This window comes from Lycorma delicatula, chromosome 9, assembly GCF_047948215.1.
Source record: "Lycorma delicatula isolate Av1 chromosome 9, ASM4794821v1, whole genome shotgun sequence".
In the NCBI taxonomy this organism is placed as follows: domain Eukaryota; kingdom Metazoa; phylum Arthropoda; class Insecta; order Hemiptera; family Fulgoridae; genus Lycorma; species Lycorma delicatula.
Genome location: NC_134463.1, coordinates 106,818,433 through 106,839,780, shown reverse-complemented (window position 1 = coordinate 106,839,780; position 21,348 = coordinate 106,818,433). Strand labels below are relative to the sequence as shown.

At 30.3% G+C, this 21,348-nt stretch overlaps 1 protein-coding gene across 10 annotated transcripts in view; it reads left to right on the top strand.

Annotated features, from left to right (window-relative positions):
* Positions 1-21,348, top strand: part of mub (poly(rC)-binding protein mub) — a 493,744-nt gene that overhangs the window by 181,630 nt on the left and 290,766 nt on the right. Inside the window, exon 3 of one of the 10 annotated variants that reach the window (XM_075376023.1) lies at positions 3,902-3,961. The exons of the other annotated variants lie outside the window; for them this stretch is intronic. The gene's annotated coding sequence lies outside the window, so the exon portion shown is untranslated. The remainder of the gene's footprint in view (positions 1-3,901; positions 3,962-21,348) is intronic. 10 annotated transcript variants of the gene reach the window in all.

Genomic DNA, 21,348 nt, shown 5'->3' with positions numbered 1-21,348 from the left:
TCTTGAATATTGTAAAGTTTAGTTCTTTTAATTTAGTATGTTGTATTTAAGAACATTTTCGTATAAATATTGATTGTTAGATTGTTAAAAAGTATATTTAAGACCGTGTTAACTTTTCAAAAGTACATGCCGGTTTTTCTTAATCGAATTTCTGTATTTATTTATAATTATTTGTTAATGTTTTTATTATAGTTAATACATTTTTAAAGTTTTTAAAAAAAAATATTTTATGATTTCTTTTTAATACTTATTTATAGTCGCATCAACAATTAAATTCATTAATTTAAAATTTATTTCATCACCAGTACAAAGCAAAAAAAAATAACAGAAAATTTTACTACAATATATAAATAAAAATAAAATTATACAATCTTAATAATTTACAAAAGTAACGACAAGTAAAATGAAAATAATAAACAAAACTTTAGTGACAAAATTTAGGTAACCCAAAGGCGGACCAGATTAGGATTTACCTTTCCTAATATTGTAATCGATGCGCAAGATAATTTTACAGTAAATATTAAAAATATGCTTAAATTATATATAAACAGTTGCATTTATTGTAATGGTGCCTCTAACTAATTAACAACCAAAAATAATTTACAAATAATTGAATACATGCGAACTGCAACAAAAAAATATCAGTAAAGATGTTATTCCATAACTATGTTAGTATAGTGCAAAATAAATTAATGTCATCGTAAGTTGATAACTTTTATTACTTCATTTTTAAATCGATACAAATTGCTAATGCAATTTGTATCTCTTAGGTTTAGGTACTCTTAGGTTTAGGGGTAATAAATACGTGATGTACTATAGGTAAAAACCTTTTGTATAACAGTTTTAGCAGTAGGAAAATAATGAGTATCACTAGCGTTATGTTCTTTGTTTTTGAACGGAATACTCTTCTCCCTTCTAGCATTCAAGACATAAAACTTTATAAATATATAAATACTTTAAAGGAAGTAAATTAAGATCCCTAAACAATGGAAGAGATGGTGACGTACTTGATTTGGAAGGCAAAATTTTAATGATATGTTTTTCTGCTTTTAATAATGGATTAAATGTAGATAAATGAGTTCTTCCCCAGAACGCAATTTCATAAGACAAAAGAGACTCGACCAAAACCAAATACAGATACTTCGGTATAACCCGGGAGCAGGCATTCCTAATCAAATAAAATTGTTTTATAATGCTATCAGTTTATTATTTATATATTTGATCTCTCCACGTCAGAGAAGAGTGTAATACTAAACCCAGGTATTTCATTGTATTAACCCTTTTATCCGCATACAGGAGCAGTCAGTATTGATATCTGTGGAGCTAGTTACAGAACGATAGATTAATTTATCGTTATAAGAAGTTTTTTACTCAAATTAAAGTGCGTGTACTTTGTCTTAGGGCTGAGTATTAATGAAATTTTGGCAAACCACCAGCTTACTTTTTCCAAATCCTGATTAATATATAGATTAACACTGCACATATAGGCAGCATAATAAATCAATGCCATGTTATCTGCATAAGCACTTATCTTCCCCTTTAGATTGGGGTTACAGATTCCGTTAACCTAAATGAGAAAGAAAAGACCCATAACTGAAGCCTGAGGAACACCAAATTTTATAAGAAGCGGATCACCAGTCTCGCCATCCAGAGCGACCACCTGTTCCTTATTACTTCGATAGTCTGTAAATAAATTCAAGGCGCAACCTCTCACACCCGCAAAACCAAGCACTTCAATTAGCTTTCCGTGATTTACATGTCAAAAGCCTTAGTTAAATCAATAAATAACACTGCTGTTGACAAACCTTCATCAACAGATCCTTAAACATCGCTTACCAACCTTAAAAGAGCGTGCTCTGTACCAAGACCCTTACGGCAACCGAACTGATTATTAATAAAAAAATTATTTTTATTTAAAAAGTTAATTAAACGAAATTTAATGCAAGTTTCAAAATTTTTTGAGTAAATGGGTAAAAGAGAGATAGGTCTGTAATTCCCTTTCTTAAAAAGCACAATAACTGCTCTTGTGTCTAGCGAAAAATTACAAATGAATTGAAAAAATCCATTATTCCAAATTAAACTTGTTTTAGAATGGAAGCAGATATGTAACTGCTAGTAAACGTATATAGAGTCCTGAACAAACTCAGGCCGACCATTCCTGAGACGTGTGGTTGATTGAAACGTAACCATCAAACGACACCGGTATCGACGATCTAGTTTCCAAATCTGAATAAAAGCAACTACCTTTATTAGGATTTGAATCTGAGAACTGTCGACTTCGATATCAGCTGATTTCGACGACGAGTTTACCACTAGACCAACCCCGGTGGTTGTTTTTTAATTTTAATATCGTAATTTATCTTAATAAAATTTAATTTTCAGCATTATCGATCTTGAATTATGTTAATAACGAAAACAGATAACTTACTACCCGTTGAAAATTTATAAATTACATATTAAAAAAATTACACTATAACGTTTTTACTATTCGAAGAAATACACATTGTTTTTATAAAAATGTTACCTTCCTATATAAGATATCATTGTATTTTTTTCAACTAAAATCAATTGAAAGAGTTGTACGTCAAAAGCCAAAAAGAAATTTAAAAATTATAGTTTCTTTTGGTGATGTTAGCAGGCTTTTGTTTGCCGACTAATGTGCAGATATTTCTAAAATTTTGTAATTTGTATTGCACTTTTTTTTACTTCCTTCTTCAAAGTAAGGGAGTTATTGTAATCGCGAAAAAATTCGGTTTTCAGATTTCAACGAAAATATCCATTTTGACCATCCCTGAATCCATTTTCATTAGTTTCGGCGTGACGCCAGTTACGTACGTATGTATCTCGCATAACTCAAAAACGATTAGCCGTAGGATGTTGAATTTAGTTTTGTATTTAGGGCTGTTGTAACATCTAGTTGTGCACCTTCCCTTTTAATTGCAATCGAGTTGACCAAAAGTGGACACTTTTGGTCAACTGTGGTTTTCTACAGTTTTCTTAACTGTTGTAATCAGCCCTCATTGAGAGCATTCATTAGCGGCACAAATAAAAAATTAGAGAACGATATATCATTAGTGGCACTTATTTTCATTGGTTCCAGAGTTATAGCCAAATAAAATTTTAATTAATTAAATATTGGGTCTTACAAGAGGAAGGAAGGCACATCGGTTCAAATCCGATTTCATTTCTTTTTTTTTAAACTTCTTTTTTATTTTAAATATGTCGATTTATTAATAATTATTAACTTCTGATTGTTAAAAAAAAAATTATGTTAAATAATGATTCAATAATAACAATTTTAAAAAAATCAGAAGTTGTTAGTGAAATAAAATTTGAACACATTTAAAATGTGTTTATGTAGTTTAATAGGCGTACAAGGAAGTCTTGTGGTGTCCACATCAGATTTTTTCTGAATAACAACTTGAATAATTTTTATTTTATAGTATTTCCTGTATTTTCATTCAGATGTATGATTATTAATTAAGTCATGGTCTGTGGTTTTCCTGGATATTATATTTGTTTTATTTGAAATTTTTGTTGTATATCCGCGGGTAAGTTAACAGAATAAACATTTTGCATCCTTTTTATTTATCATTTATATCCTTTATTTCAATGTTGTATTTATATATCGCCATTATTAGAATTTTATTATTCAGTATATCGCTGGGTTCCGTGTAAGTATCAATTAAAATTTAATTACTTTGTGAAAATTAATTTCTTTTTAACAATTTCATTTTCATATATTTTCTTTTTGAATAGTTATGTGTGTTTTTTAATCGTTATGTGTCATTCTTATTAAATTATATTTTGTTTTTACATGATTTCCACTTTATTATTATTATTATTGTTATATTAATTTTTTTTTTGAATTTAATCTAATTTTTTTTTTCTTTTCTTTTAGGTACTGCTACCGTTTCTTTTACCTTCTAGTTTAAGAAAAGCTTCTTTTTATTTTTAAAGAGTAAGTACATTCTATTTTTATAATGTTACTAAAAATAAAAAAATGTAATTTTGATCAAAAAAATTCAAAAGCTTTTATTAAAGTTCTATACATTCTTTTTTTGTAAGGTGTGCCTTATTGTGTTTTTATTGTGGGGGGTTTTAAGACGTTTAGAGATTTAAATAAAATTGTGTATGTACATATTACCTTACATTTTTTGTAACTTCGTTTTCAAATACTCATTCGATTTGTCTATATATATACATACGTAATAAATGTATATATACAATATAATATAAAATTTATGAATGAAAAATAATTAATTAATGACTTTAACGTAATTCACTCTTTTAAAATACATTTTATTAGAGTTGATCGATTGTACATGAGCGAGATTAAATAGGCCAAATAAAAATTGTATTATTATAATTTAGCTTACTTATATACATTAAAATGCAATTACGTTAAATGATCTGTGTATACATATATTAAGTTATATTTTCTTGGTTGAATTCAAGGGATAAATTATGCTAAGACAGCTTAGATAATGTAATTTTAATATTATTTTTATTATTTCATTACGTTACCTCCGCTCTTTTAATCATTTGCATGTAACACAGTTTGTACAGCGTTTCGCTTATAATCCTAAGCTTTTTCAACTTTTTATGCAGACATTAAATTATCTTAGATATCCATCCAGCTGGACCTTGATGTTTACGGTCCAATTCATCGGATAGCTATGGTAGTTTTGTTTGCGTGCACTTGATATCGCTTAAGATTATAAACGACACGTTGTCCAGGTTAACTACGCGTTACATTTAAATGAAAACATAAAATAATTAGTTGTTATATTTGTTTAAATACAGATAAAGAAATCTGTTTTTAATTACTAAATTCTTTTCATAGTTGAATATGTTTATTATTAATAAAAATATATTTTATTTATCTACTAAGCTTATTTCGATTAATTACATTTTTTAAAGAGGGAATTACTTTATAAGAAAAAAGAAACAGCATTGTTTAGATTTATATAACAATAAAATTTTAAAAAAACGTATTATTATTTCGATTAATTACATTTTTTAAAGTGGGAATTACTTTATAAGAAAAAAGAAACAGCATTGTTTAGATTTATATAACAATAAAATTAAAAAAAAACGTATTATTATTTCGATTAGTTACATTTTTTTAAAGAGGGAATTACTTTATAAGAAAAAAGAAACAGCATTGTTTAGATTTATATAACAATAAAATTTAAAAAAACGTATTATAAGCTGTAACTTGTTTTTTAAGAGAAGTTTATTTTTGTTCAGAGACGTGATTGGTTTTTGGAAGAGTTTTTTTTATTAAATATCTTTTACGTATAACTTAAATGTAACTATTATTTAAAATACGGGACGTTAAGTTGTGTAGGAGAAAATATTTAAAAAAAATCTATTTATGAATATGAAATTCTTTTCTGTTAAGTTGTTCGTTGTCAAGGAAAACCTTTCTATTTTCGTAAATAAATAACGGTAGAAGTATAAATATTTGAGTTTTTCCGTCTCAGAAGTTTTTTTTTAATAAAAATAATATTTTAACGTATCTTAAAAACCGTTTACGGTTATTTTTGTGTTAGATAATGCCCGCATTCAATTTCATGTCGGAAAAAAAAAAGATTGATATCGGTAGAAAACTTTTTTGTTTTGCGGTGATTACATTTCCAATAATATATTTATTTTTAAATTAGATTAAATTATTTTATTCGGTTAATGATATTCAATAAGAAGTTGTTAAGTTTTCCTCGACGCGATGATTTATTAAAATAGTTTATTACTGCTGTCACCCGCCTTAATGTGATTTTAATTGAGAATAATCATCCGTTCTCGTATTTTATTATGAAAGTATATAAATTTCCCGTTTGAGAATGATATTCGTAAACGCTTGTATTAATTTATAAGAGTATATTACTCGGAGGGAAATTCTTGTGTTTTTATGCGAGGCGATTGGTAGCACTGCCGGCCGGGAGTCGCACGCACAATCAATACTCGACAGCAGCAGCGCCCCGCCGTCTGCTCGGGATTCTGCTAGCAGTTGTACACGCCACCCTGAAAATATTATCTAGCCATATCACCCGCCGCCACGCTTTCTGTGCCAGACCCGGTGTCTTCTCTTATGGCTGATTTCCCTCTCCGTCGTTCGTTTAATGCTTTGTTAGTTACACAGCGGGTGGCTGGCTTAAGCACGTGGTTTCTTTTTCTTATCTTACGATTGTATTTTATATTCAGTTAAACCTTGATTCTCTTACGGCGCGAATCGGAATTCTTTTTCGAGAACATCATGAATCATTTCTGGATTAAAAATCAGAAAAAAAAAATGTAAGCATATATGCTGATATTTTTCTCTTAGATTGTTCTACAAATAATGAAAAATTAAACAATTACTGTCATTTTAATTTAAAATACTTTAACGATCATTTACACTTTATTTATTCGTAAAAGTTAACTAAACCGCACCCTCAATTCCATATTAAATAGGGATGCATTTAGCTTCTTCAGTTACTTACGAGTAATTTGCCCTGGAAGTACATTTTTGTTGTCAGTGACGGTATTACTCTTAATCCGTTTATTGACCCGAAACAAATCTCATCCTTGCATAACTTGGAAATAAAGTAGTTGTTTTTGTTGATGTATGTAGAAAGGTGACCGGTATATGTTATTTACATCATTAATCGGCAGTATGAAAAAAGGCTGCAGTTAATAAAAAAAAATAAAATGAAATGGTTTTAATTTATTAAAAAAAAAATGAGATAAAATAAATGGTTAATGTTCCAATGTCTGTTGTGTCCTTATATATATATATATATATATATATATATATATATATATATATATATATATATTATAATTTTCTGTATCCTTATAAGTTTCTGAACGTTTCCATCATTTTAATAAAACTTTAAATATTTTTCTTGATTAAAGTAGAACATTATTTTTACTATCGTTTTACTAGGTCTTATTTATTAATTTTTTTATGCGCAAGAAAACTGAGATTAATTCGATAAATCAATAAAAAAAAAAAATAGTAAGTAAAATTGTTCAACCCAAGGCATAAAAATGTAGATTAAAATATCGCAAATTGTATTTAATAAACAAAAAATTCTTAATACTACCCTTGTTAATAGTTGAAGGTTTAAGACCTTCATAGGGTTTTGTTGTTTTTATTTTTTGTATTTAAAAAGTTATAATATTGAAACAACTAAGTTAGAGAAATTCTTTAAATTCTACTCTCTGTGGAAAGAGAATGCTCTTCACAGTTCGAAGTTTTTAAAATGAAAAATTCACGGAAGCGATATTTTCATTACGACTAATGTGCTTTCTCTTGCAGAATTTTCCATCATTAATTGTTATTAATAAATTTAAGAGAAAAACCATGTTGCCGTACCATTTCGTATCATACGCTCAGCTGATGATATATATACGAGATTTGTAAATAAAGTAATGAGACTGGTTCAGAATTTACAATTCAGTTATACATGGAATCTACATCTTCGAAATAATTCCCTTGGGAAGCCACGCAACGCTTTCAAACGGTTTTCCCACTCTTCATAGCCTTCAGAATATCGTTCAGATGGTCGGTTACACTTTTTTGTAAATGTTTTTCTACTGCTCCAAAATGCTATTCTTTGAGATGTTTTCTGAAAATCGGGAACAGGAAAAAGTCGCAGGGACTCAAGTCAGGCGAATAAGGTGGTTGAGAAACTACTGGAATGTTTTTCTTTGCCAAAAACTCATTACTTGAGAGTGCAGTGTGGCAGGTGCATTCTCATGATGCAGCATCATGAATCAAATGAAAACCGTAACATATATATTTTTGTTGCTAAGATGCGCCTCAAAATATGGAGAATTCAAAAAATCAATCTTTAATTTAGAAGAAATTGTAGGCGATGTGATGTAATATGCTACTAAATATTTGGGTAAAAGGAACAAAACTTTTTCTTAATCAGTATTTACAAGTTAACATATGTATGAATTGAAATACAACGAAACCGCTCCAAAAAGTATTAGAAAAAACGTGTTAAGTCTAAAACGTGTTGGCAACTAAGATTGTTAAAAAGTAGTTTAAGATTGTAAATCGATAGATATTGATAAAAGTTTCGTAAAAAAGGTTTCGTTTTCAATCTTTTCTGTTTTTAACTAATGCGGCAGAAACTGTGATCCATTTTAATCATATTTAAGCATGAAGAATTAGAAGTACGTATTAGTGTACATTGTTTGAAAAAACTCTTCATGCTATTCCTTACACTTGTCCCTTTTTGTAAATTATGTCCTTCAGGTGATCACCATTGTTGGCAGTGCAGTCTTCTGTACGAACACGCCCACTCGCGGTTACCTCAAATCAGTGTTTTTTATTGTCTCGATTTCTGTGCGAATATTAGTTTTTCAATTTCGTTTTATTTTCTGGCCTGTTAGCATACGCTTTGGATTTCAGGAATCTCCACGGAATAAAATCACATGCCGATAAATCTGACGAACCCGGGATGACCATTTGACATGACCAAACGGGGAATCAAGGTCTGAAAACATTCTCGTAAGGTTATTGTGAATTTTTTGCTGCGTGAGCGGTTGCACGATCCTGTTGGAACCACAGCGACTGCATATTGATATTCTTACGGCGTATTTGCAGTGTTACGAACTGTTGCAGCATACATCATAACGACATTCTGTGACTGTGACAGTGACAGTGACGCCTGCATCACTAAAAAAGAAAAGAAAGGTACCAGTAATACCGTGATGGAATTAGTCCGTTCCGGCCGATTTCGAAATGTTGCCGAAAGAAACGCTGCGTTCTCACGATACTGTCAGCACACTTGAAAAAAGTTTCAATTGCAAATTCGTAATATTCATTCGACCAGCGTTCCATACTTACTATCCCAGGGTCATTTAATATGGCGGACATATATGCTTTACTGTCTAAAAAAAAGAACTGCACTACGCAATGTATATCAGCTCTCTTGAAACTTGTTGACCAGTAGCGCTCGATTTAAAATGGACTGTTGTTTCTGTAGCACTTGTGTAAAATGATTAAATATATAATGATTTTTATTTAATACCGTATTGGTTAGAGAATTTCCTGTTCGCCTTTACGATGCGTATCAAGTTAGTATTATTTACGTGTTTCCTTTTTTAAAATACTTTTTGTAATTATAATGAGGACATTGTGATCATACTAGTTTTCAGTTTCTTGATTTCAACTAATGTTGATCCTTTAAGCTTTTCCGGTATGGTTTTTTTTTATACAGAAAATATGTTCTACGTCCAGGTGATATCAGTATTCTAACCTCTATATAAATTAAAGAATTTTATTAATTTTGCTTGCGGTTAGCCAGTTTCTAACTACAAATTGAACATAAGTTTTTGATTAAGAGTAAAGTTTTCCCACAAGATAGTTATTGTATGTATTTTTCATTAAATACTTATGAACCGTTAACAAATTAAAAAGCTCATTGAAATTATTAATGGTTAGATTAAAAATTTGTAGTTAACCTGGTCGTCTTGTTTTGCGATCTCAGTTATTTTATTAACTGTTTGATGTGCTTTTTTTTATTCTTTACGATTTTTCACTATATTGTGTAATCTGAACATAATCTGTTTCATGCAGGTTTCTTATTGTAATTCCGATGCAAATTTTCTTTTGAAAACTAAATTAACTAATTCGGTGTTTTTTAACGTGTAGCCTTCTATTTTTTCTTAAACATATTTCATTTCTTATTTTATTTACCTTCATATACAATCCACATGCCACATGATTCTGTGGGTAAAAAAACATGTTCGTCTAAAATCATTATATTATTCTCGAAAAGCTCTTTAATTTTTGGATGCTAAGCGGTTATTTAATATCATATTTTTTAAAGCCGGTAAACCCAAAATAGTTTTGTTGTAATGTGCTTTTTCCACCTTCCTAAACATCTTGATTTTCATCGGAGATTCGAAGAAATCTTTAATTTTCGTATAGGCGGGATTGTTTATTTCATAGTTCTTCGTAGGTAACAGGAGGATACATCGTCCGCTCCCTCCCTGGCGGACTTGACCATAACATCGTAGGAGGGCTGCCTTCTGGTCGTCCCGCGGGTCTTGTTTATCTCGTCACTGCAACCCTAATGATAGAAGGCCCTTTCAGTAAATTTTGTTATCCTAATCCTTCTCTAAATACAACCGTAGAATATCTTCATAGTTTGGTGTTACCAAAACATAGTGTTGCCGTGTTTTCGTGGACTTAGGGTTTCATTCATTCCTTTCTACTCTGATTTGTTAACCTCAGGATAATTTTTTCAAGCTTCATTAATCTATATTCTTATCGGTTGTCTATATCTCAGTTTTTTGTCTGTACAATTTCCTTCCAGAACCAAATTCACAAGCTTTAGATGCGTAAATATATTACCAATTTTTCAATCTACTCATCTTTTCGTACATTTATCGACCCGCCTAAATTTAAACGTTCTTTTGTAATAAAAAATTTCAAAAGTCTCTTTTTGTTTTCCTGGTTGTCAATATTTTCTTTAAAAAAAAAAGAAAAAAATATTTTTAGGAAATATCTTGTAATTCCTAAGTCTACATCCGATACCTGCAGATTTCGTTTAGTTTTTAAAAATAAATCTTAAGTAGTTCAAATAATTTAAATATACTACTATGTATGATTTTTTCTTCTGGTTTGTTCACCGTTCAATAATTAAATTGTATTCTTTTATTCTTTGGAGTACGGTTGCCACCGTATCTTTTATTATAATAAAGTCATATTCTTATTACTTTTAATATTTTTTCTGTCTGAATCATTAGGAGAATAGGACTGTTATCTGTTATTAAATAAATAGATATATCGAGAAGGAAAGCTGGTTCCGTTTACATTTCTTCTAGCCCAGTTATTTCTCCCTATTCTTTCATATTATTATTGTTATTATTATCATTATTATTCCTCTATTATAAGGATTTTATCCTTATAAAATTCCAGTTTTATAATAGTCTTTGTTTATTTATATATAATGGTTGTTGAATATAAACGCACATTATTTATTGCACGAAACGTTTTCGAATTATTTGTCGTATTGTTTTTCAGCCATTATATTATTTCTTTATTTTTTATATCATTTCCTGCGTGCTTCCTTTTAAACAAGGTTCTTTATTTCGCTTTCCTGTTGATTTTTCATCGTAATTTCGTTTGTGTTTTTTTTCAAGTCGTTTTTATTACTTATCATTTTTATTTAATTTGCTTTTATTTAGTTTTATAAAGATTTATTTTCTTAATTATAAAATAAAGCAATATATAATACTTGCTAATTTTTGCAGCCGTTCATCAAATCACATAGCCTATTTGTACTTCACATATCTTCATCTATTAGAGTTTTCTAATAATTTCTTTTTTGTTTATTTACCTTGGTTTTTCTTTAATTGAGGGTCGTTTAATAATTGGGAAGACCTGCAGGATGAAAGTGGTACTTATAGTACATAAATAGCTTATATAAGTGACTGTACGAAAGATGATTACGAAGAAATAGGATTTATTCCAAAAAATGTTATCGAATAACCTATTGTTTTCAAATTCGTCTGATGTCTTTCTTTTTAGACTTTTCTGTTATTCCCTAATTTCTATAAACAGAAATACTTTATCGTATTTTTGCTTTATTGAAATTGTTTTAACATTGACGCTCCACTTATTATTTGTAACTTTAAGTTGAATCTGGTGTTACTGTCAATCATTCGATTTATTTTTTATCTGTGTCTATTCGAAAAGCCGGGTCAGTCAGTAGATTTCTTGTATCTCGAATATATTAATACGCACATCTTAGCGTTGTCGCACATTGTGTCGGCTGTCAGCCGAGTTAACTGTGAATACAAACGGAAAGGGAAATCGTGTCGAACCGAATTTTCAATTCCCTATGTCCCACTGCTGTTTGCATGTTAATGATGCTAGAAAATAATTCATCGTATCTGTCGAGTTTAATAAAGTTGTTTACTTTTCATGTTACTTGAATTTATAACGGTTTACTAACGCCAAAAATGTATCAGATTTGTTCTTTTTATAATTGTTTAATTATTTTATTAAGTTTTTTTTTAGACTGATCATTTGCTATGTTCTCCCCGGCTGTACAATATACGGGAGTTTTCAATATCTCCTTTCTTTCTCTTATATATCTCTTTTCAATATTGCCTTTAATATCTCCTTAATTGCAAGACTATTCTGCGGGAGTAATTTGTTATCTATTTTCTCTTTCTGTAATATATATGTATTTTCCCCCTACATTCGAAACAAGAATTTAGAACTTTTAAAAATGATTAATTTTGACTATTTTTTTTAAATTAATAGTTCTTTGTGATGTAAAATAAAAGAGTCCGTCGCTAAATAGTACGTATGAAAGTTGTAATTGTTTACTGGAACGCCCGACTTCATAGTTACATTCTAAATGAGTTTTGAGATTATAAATCTTTTACAATAAACTGTAAATCCAACACTTTGGCCATTAGTATTCTCCGTATAAAAATTCGTTCATAAATTACGTACCGAATTGAAGAAGGCCTCCAATTCGTCCCGACTGTGTTGCTCGTCAAAGCTGAGAAAGCGGAGAACATAGTTTGTTTTTATTTTAATAATATTCTGTGGAGGACGTTACTTCGTAGTCTCGTAGTATGATTTTTTTAAAAGAAAAAGAGAATTAAATGATTAGAAAATGTTTGTCATCCTTTAACATCGGGTTGTAACAACGTAATGTCTTTTTGATGTTCAAATTATTTTCATCGACAATTCAAGAAGATTATGAAATTGAGGGTAAAAAAAAACTGAAAAATCCTTAAATTTCTTTTTATTTCCTATTTTTAAAAAAGCCGAGTTAAGATTTAAATTATTCATCAAAATTTAGAAATTAAGCTTATTGATATTCAGTTGTTCTGGGTAGGATATTTGAAATAACATCGGCACTGCTAATATTACAGCGGAAGAGATAGTTTACCGTGATAGGATATCGTTAGTAAGAAGCCTGTCACCGGTTCGGCAATCCAACCGTACTTGTGTCAACTGTTTATTCTAAACTTTGAATAATACTTTTTTTGTAGTTTTACGCCTAAGAACAGTTTGACCGATTTAGCACGTCGGTCCTAAATGTATTTAGAAGGGTTTATTTTACTTGCGTAAATAAAAATTCCTATTTATTTTTACCGAGTAAATTCAGAATTCTTTACTGATCCGAAATTTTATAAAATTTTCATTTGTTTTTCATTTCCCTTTTGTTTTTATTATATTAAAACCGGATACAACTGTGTATTTTTTCTTATTACAGTTCCTATTACATTTCTGGTCGGTTCTTTTCTTGCGTTTGGTTTTAATAAGAGTTGATAACGCGTGCTACGTATTATGAGCTGTGGTAAGACGATAGGATTTTGTTTTACATTAATATCGATTGTTTCTGCACTACACTATGATATAAACTATGTAAATTTACGGGTAGCCAACTTCTAATTTTGTAATTTTCAAGAATTGTGTTTACCTTTGTATTGGTTACTGCAGAAATTAAGATTCCTTTCTGGTCTTTTGGAGTATAATTATTTTACTTGAGAAGTCCGTTCCCAAATTTATATGAAAATTTTCTCTCTCGTTGTCGGTACTGTGTGTACTAGAAAGCGCTATTTCTGGGTTAGATTAGTATCTTCATCCCGGGTTTAGTTGGCTCTTTGTACAGCCTCCAGATAAGTTCCTGGTAGATCAGTAGTCGAGTCTCCTTTCATCAAATATCCAAAAAACGTAGAAACGCAAAGAAATTCTTATATCCTTGATACAAATTCAATAAACGTGTAATTATTCATAAAAAACGACCGGGAGGGAAAGAATCGAGGAAAGGACAAAGCCATGATGATTATCTGTTCACAGGAGGATCGCGGAACGAAATAAACAATCTTACTCAAACATTCTGAAACTTCACTCCAAGGTTTGTTCGTCTATTTGGCCAAAAATATCTACGATGGACAGAGTACATTTGTCATGGGTGGGTATGGCTTATTACTGTGCAGCGATTACGTTTACACCCTCTATTAACGGTATATTATTTTTAATGATTATTATTTTATTGTATTACAGTGCCCGTGTAGATGGCATAATAAAGTACCACTAAGCTACCTAAACATCGGTTATTGTGACTGTCGGTTTTAATGACCTAAAATCGTCGGTTGCTTGGAGGTCGCTATAAACTATATTTACTGTATGTTGGTTAAATTTTTTTTATTACTTTATCTAGTTTCTTGAAAATCCACTAGATTCTTTATGGAAAACTTTCCCCTAGCTCCAGATTTTGTGGATTTACCCAACCGAATTATATAAACATTGAACTAGTTCTGCTGGATGGTATCTGTATCTCGTAAGTAATGATTAATTGCGTACCGCTTTGCGCATGTCGAATGTTTAATGATGTTCATTGAAGAATTTAATTTCCAGTACGTTTTATTATATTTTGTTTACTTTATATTTATTTTTTATTTTTGAGGAAGATGCATCCTCAATATATCGATTATCTTTATTAAGGATTTTAATTTTACGTATGGATTTAATGGTTCGATTAAAAAAAAGAAGTTTTTTATAAATAACAAAAAAAATATCCTATTTCTAGTTTAACGCGAGTACAGTTGTAAGATGATTTTATCTTAAAATTGACAGTATTTCGTAAATATTTAAAATCAAATTTCAGCAAATGAATGTCGTATATTAGTTTTACTCTGTGCTTGTTTTATTTAACAAGTAATAACAACTAACTTATTTTACTTTATTGCGTTAATTAGTGTCATCAGTTCTGTAATCATAACCCGTGTTATTGTAGAGGGTTGTAACGCACACACACACACACACACACACGTATATATATATATATATATATATATATAAAGCATCTGCAGGCGTTGATGTCAACTTGGATCGATACATCCCCGGGATGTTGGCGTTAATTAATTTTGATTTAAACGTCATATTGCGAACTAGTGAATTAATTTTGTTACCTTAGTGAAAATGTTCTTTCCCCGTAAGGCAGTAGTAATTAAAAATTAGAAATAACTCTTTTCTCATTAAATCGCTATTAAAATTTTATTTAAACATTTTTCAGGGCGTAGGTTTGAAAAAAAAATCATCTCGCTGTTGTGTATACCGCATAATATTGATTTTGCTAACGTAAATATAAAATTTTAATTCTTCTTAACGCAGTTCATCAGCGATATCTTTTCACACAAAGTCGAAATGATATCGTGGTACATATTTTTTTAAATAGGTTTCAAGTATAAATTCTTTTGTAAGTTTATAAAATAAATATAATTTTACTTTTATAAATCTGTTACATTTTCAATTCGAGAAATGAAGGGAAACGTTATTTAGATCAGTAAAATCCTTAGCGCTTCTTTGTACTTTGTGCTCGTAGAGATTCTTGTAAGAAGTTTTCCATCTTGCTCGGCCTTAAGTCAGTTTCCCTCTTAGCCCTCGTCAATCCTTTTCCGTTTTACCGCAATCCGTATATTTTCTTGCCACCTATTCAAGATTTTCATTTTTATGTTATTGATTTATCTCATCGATTTTACTTCCGTCTCATTTAATCCCCGTGCGCTTTACATTTTGTAAATAATTATTTTTAAGCCGGCCCGGTTAACCTAGCAAATCGTTGATGGGTTCGATTTTTTTTTTTAATGTACCTTTCATAATTACTATCTGAAATAGGGTAAAATTTAAACTACAGTCATATATTATTGTGAAGGGCCTATGCAATCGTTTCAAATAAATTTTTAACTTTCCTACTTCGCATTCGATTTCCGGTCGTCGTATTACAAAAGAGTATTATCGCTTTACGTTTAATTGAAGAGCGTATATTCTATTCTTGTCTACACTAGTGTTTCGCTTTTGTAAATTAACTGACAATCAACAATAACGCAGAAAATGACAGCGTTTTATACGGTAGCCCGACTAAATTTTATAGCTGTTCTTCAAAGGTTAGATTTTCCTTGAATGGCACGTACGTTTTCACTTCATATTAAAAAATAAATTGTGTTAACTGGTACGCATATATGCGGTACAGCGTATGTTAGTGTGGAACTTATTCAGACTTGAACCGATCTTTTAACACGCCTTAATTGAACCCCACCGATTGAATTATATTGTTATCGTAGTTATTATTTGTATTAGGTTAAAGTACTATTTATTTGCTTATTCGTGAAACTGGGTGGTGTAACATTAATTTTGTATTTACATTATGTCCAATATTGTAGTCACCCCTTTCATTCGGTTAAATATTAAATAATCAATATTTTATCAATGAAGGTTTTATTTCTTCCTAATTGGGATTTTTTTTCGCCGATAGATTCAAAGTTGCGATTCTTTTTCGTTATTTCCTTATCTTCTTTTGCAGTTGTAGTCGTCGATATAACTTTTTAACTTTTGTTTCATTATTAAAGTCGTGTTACGGTCAGATTTTGTTTTTCCTGAATGAATTCTTAATTAAATATTTACTACTTTTTGAAGGCTTTTATTTCATGAAACTTTGTGAAACTTATACGGAAAAGAATGACAGAATTTTTTTTTTCAAGTAGAACTTGTCAACCGGCCTCAGTTGGGTAACGTTTCTTAGAATCAAATAAATATATACGTAGGATTATTGATAAAACTCAAAGTGAAAGTACAACATGTTTTCTTTAGCGAGGAAAATAAATGAAGTTTCGTGCTCGGTTTTACTAGTTCAAACTAGTAGTACAGTACTTCTTGCTTGTTTTTACAACTTGAAAAAAAAAAAAGTCGGTTTTATTAAGATCCTCGTTTGTAGTAGCGATTTGGAAAATTTATACCGCTGATAAAATAAGCAGTAAGCACAAGCACGAACACGTGCGGCCTCCGTGTTTGTGTTTGTGTGTGTTTTTTAAGAGTCAAAACCGTGCCGGACTAAAAGTTTTAACAGTATTCGATGTAAGATGAAATGGGGGTTAAAGTAAAGCGGCATTCCCTTAAGACTATTCACTTAGTTTTCGTACACAGTTCTGCCGGGTGTATAATTTACTCGTTTAAAATTAATGTCAATTCATTTTCACTTTTTAATTCGTTATTTACTTTTAGAGTATTTTTCTAATTACTTTTATAAATTGCTTTGAATACTATAGATATCCTTAACGCTTTTTTTTATCGTATGAAATTCCTTGGGATTTTATTTAATCAACCTAAGTTATGGACTGATCGGTAAATATAAAGGAAACCGTATTATTTTTATATCAAAATTTAATGAAAATTTTAGTTATAACCTATGAACTATATATATATATATATATATATATATATATATATATATATATACACAGTTCATAGGTTGTATTATTTATTCCCTTTTCTTTGATCTTATTCCCAATTAATTTCTTTTTTTATTGTATATTTTCCAGTTATAAGGTAACGTATATGTAAACTAGTACAAATTATAAAACGTTAAAATATTTTTACTGTGATGTGTAAAATATACGTTAGATAGATCGTTTTAAAGTACTAGATGATAGTTATTTTATTTTTTTGTTTGAATGATTTCCCATTTTCCTTAAGATTTAAAATCTTCTTTGTTATCGAGTAATATACATAAGAATTACATTATTTCATGCGATTCCCTTTTGGTAACCTTCATGATAGTAAGTATATTAATATATAAATAAATAATTAAGGAAGGGAGTTTCATTTTTAATAGAAGTATGGGATCTTGATTTTTCAATCGCGTACTCCTCAGTACCACCACCTCCACCATTTAATTTAAAGGTAAGTTGAAATCTTCCATATTTTTTTTCAGAACATGTTCTGTATTAACAGACTGTAACTGCATTTGGTGATCAAGCTATGATTGTTAGAGGGTTAGCACCGTTTCGAAGATGGCCGAACGTCTGTCGAAAGTGGACGAACGCTCTGACATACACACCGCAGAAATTTCGAAAAAATCAAACTGAAAGGTGTGAATGAATGATCATCGAATAACAATTAAAGAGCTTGGAGATGACGTTTCATTTGAATCTGTGCGATCTATTTTAACGGAAGATCTCGGGATGTGGCACGTGCAGCAAAATTATCTCGCAACTTTTCACGCGTGAACAAAAAGAGACCGACTGCAAGTCGCCCAAGACATGCTGGGATGCGCTAATAGTGATCCAGATTTTACGAGAAAATTAAAACCGGAGATGATACGCGGCTTGTGGCTATGACCCTGGAGCAAATACACAGTCATCCTGTTAGAAAACTTCCAAGTTCTCCGCGGCGCAAGAAATTCAGGCGATCAAGAAGCAACGTGATGGTTATGTAACAATCTTTTTTGATTATGAAACCGCGGTTTCAAGAGATGCCCCTCAAGAACAGATGTCAATAAGGAATACTGCATAACTGTTTTTTGTCGGCAAAGAGATGCTGTACGACGGAAAAAAATCATTACGATACCGCTTCAGTCCGTACTAAAGAATCTTGGCAAAACATGGAATCGAATAGCTTCAGCAGGCTCCTTACTACCCACGGTTCCCTTCGATTTTTGTCTCTTTCCTAAGCTTAAAATTCCGCTTAAAGGAGGGAAATTTGAAGACAGAGAAGAGATCAAAGGAATACAACATAAGTACTTATGTTACTACTGAAAATGACTGAAAAATAATTCCAACAATGGAAATATAACTGGCAGAACGGTTACATTTGAAGGGGCCTAATTTTAATCGGATAAATCATTGAACTGATAATAAAGACTGTTTTTTTTGAGCCAAGGTCGGATAATTTTTATCACACCTCGTACAGTTTATATTTTAAAAACTGAAACACAACCTATTATTAAATTATTTAAGTAAGAAAAATTGAAAAATGACTTGATTCTAACTCGTTGATTACAGACTCGAGACCTATTGGTATTTGTTGGTCTTTTATTTCTTTACTCCTTTAATTGAACGAAAGTTACTAAATTAAAATCATTTTATAACCGTATGAAATTTTTATATTTCCTGTTATCGGTTAAAATTCTAAAATTATGCAAAAAGTTAAAATTATGACCTTACAGTTAATATAGTTACCAGCGTGAAATATCTTACTTTTAAATTGTAAATTCATTTTTGTCTTGACTTTCCGATCATAATTTTTTTTTTAATGAAATTATATCAATCAAATAGACAAATTATCAGATAAATTATAGATGCAAAATTGTTAACTTACATTGTGACAGTAGTGCAGTTAATTTTCCGTCCGCCGTGGCAGCGTCTCGGCCTTTCGTCCGGAGGTCCTGGGTTCTAATCCCGGTCAGACATGGCATTTTCTCGCGCTACAAAAATTGTCATTCATCTCATCTTCTGAAGTAATACATACCTTAACGGTCGTCTTGGAAGTTACAAAAAAAATATATATATATATCGTGCAGGTAATAACTGCGGCCAATCGCCCAGTTACAACCGCTGATAATGATGGGCTTGAGTGTGGTCCAGGACCCCGATGAAAGAGTGGAGATTACCAGTCAGTCCATAATGGAGGGCGATTTATCTTTATGATTATATCCATATTTATAAGAACAATATTCTTCGGTAAATTTATACGCATGTCACAATAAGAAATTAGTTATAAAATATGATATGTTTTACCATAAGTTAATCGGTTTTTTAAATAAGTCGAAATAAAGATCGTTGTAAAATCAAACACTAGGTTTAATAAAGTAAATTACATTCGAGTCTGTGATTTGTTGTTTCGAACTTTGTAATTGTAAATTTTAATTTTTTTCTCATCACGTAACTATAACGGGTCGATTTAAATGAAACCTGCACGGAGAAGTATTCTTAATTACGAATTCTAATATTGAAACTTTGAAATCATACGTCATAGGTGGAGGAGGGAAGTTTTTGTTGCTTCTATTATTTATGTTCTGTTGTTTTTTTTTTTTATGTAGGCATTTTGATACATGTAAATACACCAATTGAAACTACAAAAACGGACCTTAAAATTTCTATAACATTAGTAGAAACCTTTTTTTTCTTCTAAAATTTAGCGAAACTTTAATTTTTTTATATTGATCTTGCTAAGACTGTTAAAATTAAATTCAGGAATAACATTTTTAACAACCTTCGTACGAAGATTTGTTTTAAATGTTTACCCCTTGCCCGTAAAATCAATATCGTACAAAGTACAATTCTGTTTGTAATACTTACCTATTATTTTTTACCGCCTAAAGATGTATTAATTTTTATTTTAGGACGTCCGACGTAAGCTATTAGCAAATGCGCTGAGCCGCACCGTTTTATTGGTAGATATTTGTAAGGTTTCTTAACTGATGAGGTGAACTAATTTAAAAATATACCGTAAAATGAGCGACCAAAAATGAATAATGTTATTTAAAGTTGATCTTTTCTTTAACTATTAGTGTGCGATATTAATCTTCGCATATAAAACACTAATTTATGGATAGAACTGTTTTGTTTTCAGAGAAAATTGATCAATTTCAATAATCATTATATATGTCGGGATAAAGTAAATAATGTTTATTAACACCGGTATGAAAGTTTTATTTTTCGGTTCGGCTGTCTAAAAAAAATGTTCATATAATTTTACCTTAAACTTTAAGTTAATATCACGTTGTACTTCCGCGGACTTTATTACAGGCTAGTTGTTCTGGTTTGAATCCGGACGAGGCCTACAGCGAAGGCAAAAGCCGAGTATAAAAATCACTGATGGAAATGTTTACCGAGTCATTTACATCGGTGGCATCCCAACCAGGCCTGGCTTATTACTATGAGATGCAAAAAGTCAGAGGGCGATAGAGGACTCACGTTAAAACCCATCATGGCTATGAACTGGAGGGGGAGGGCGACCGGAAGCGTCACAAGGCGGGTGTCTTCCCCTACGGGGTTGGAATGTTCTGGTTTGAAGTGTAATTAAGGATCTTTTATGAAATTTGAAAAAAATTTAGATAGCTTCATTGTCGTATGAAATATTTTATTTTACACAGTTCAATTAAATATCTAAATCGAAATTTCTGTTTATTTTTAAAATTGATAAACTTTGTTAAATTGATTATTTCGAAAAATGTATCTATAAAATTAGCTCAGAATTAAATTTTTGAACAGTTTGATCCTAATAGAAAAGAAATAAACGTTTTATAAGATTAAAATTTATTGTGAAAGAAATAGCGCAAATAAATGAATGTGTAAATTCAGTTAATATTGATCGCTAATAATTTGCCAGAAATTCAATTTTGCCTTGTGTTATTTTCAATTAATTGCTCTATATTGTTCTATTGTTAATAATTTAAAAAAAAAAGATATCAAGCAAATAATAATTAGCACACCTTGTTTAATACTTGGGTATTTAAGTTATCAGTAATTTACAGTCGGTAATATCATCCACTATAGTATCAGAATTAAAATCATATCAAAGAACAGCTGTTT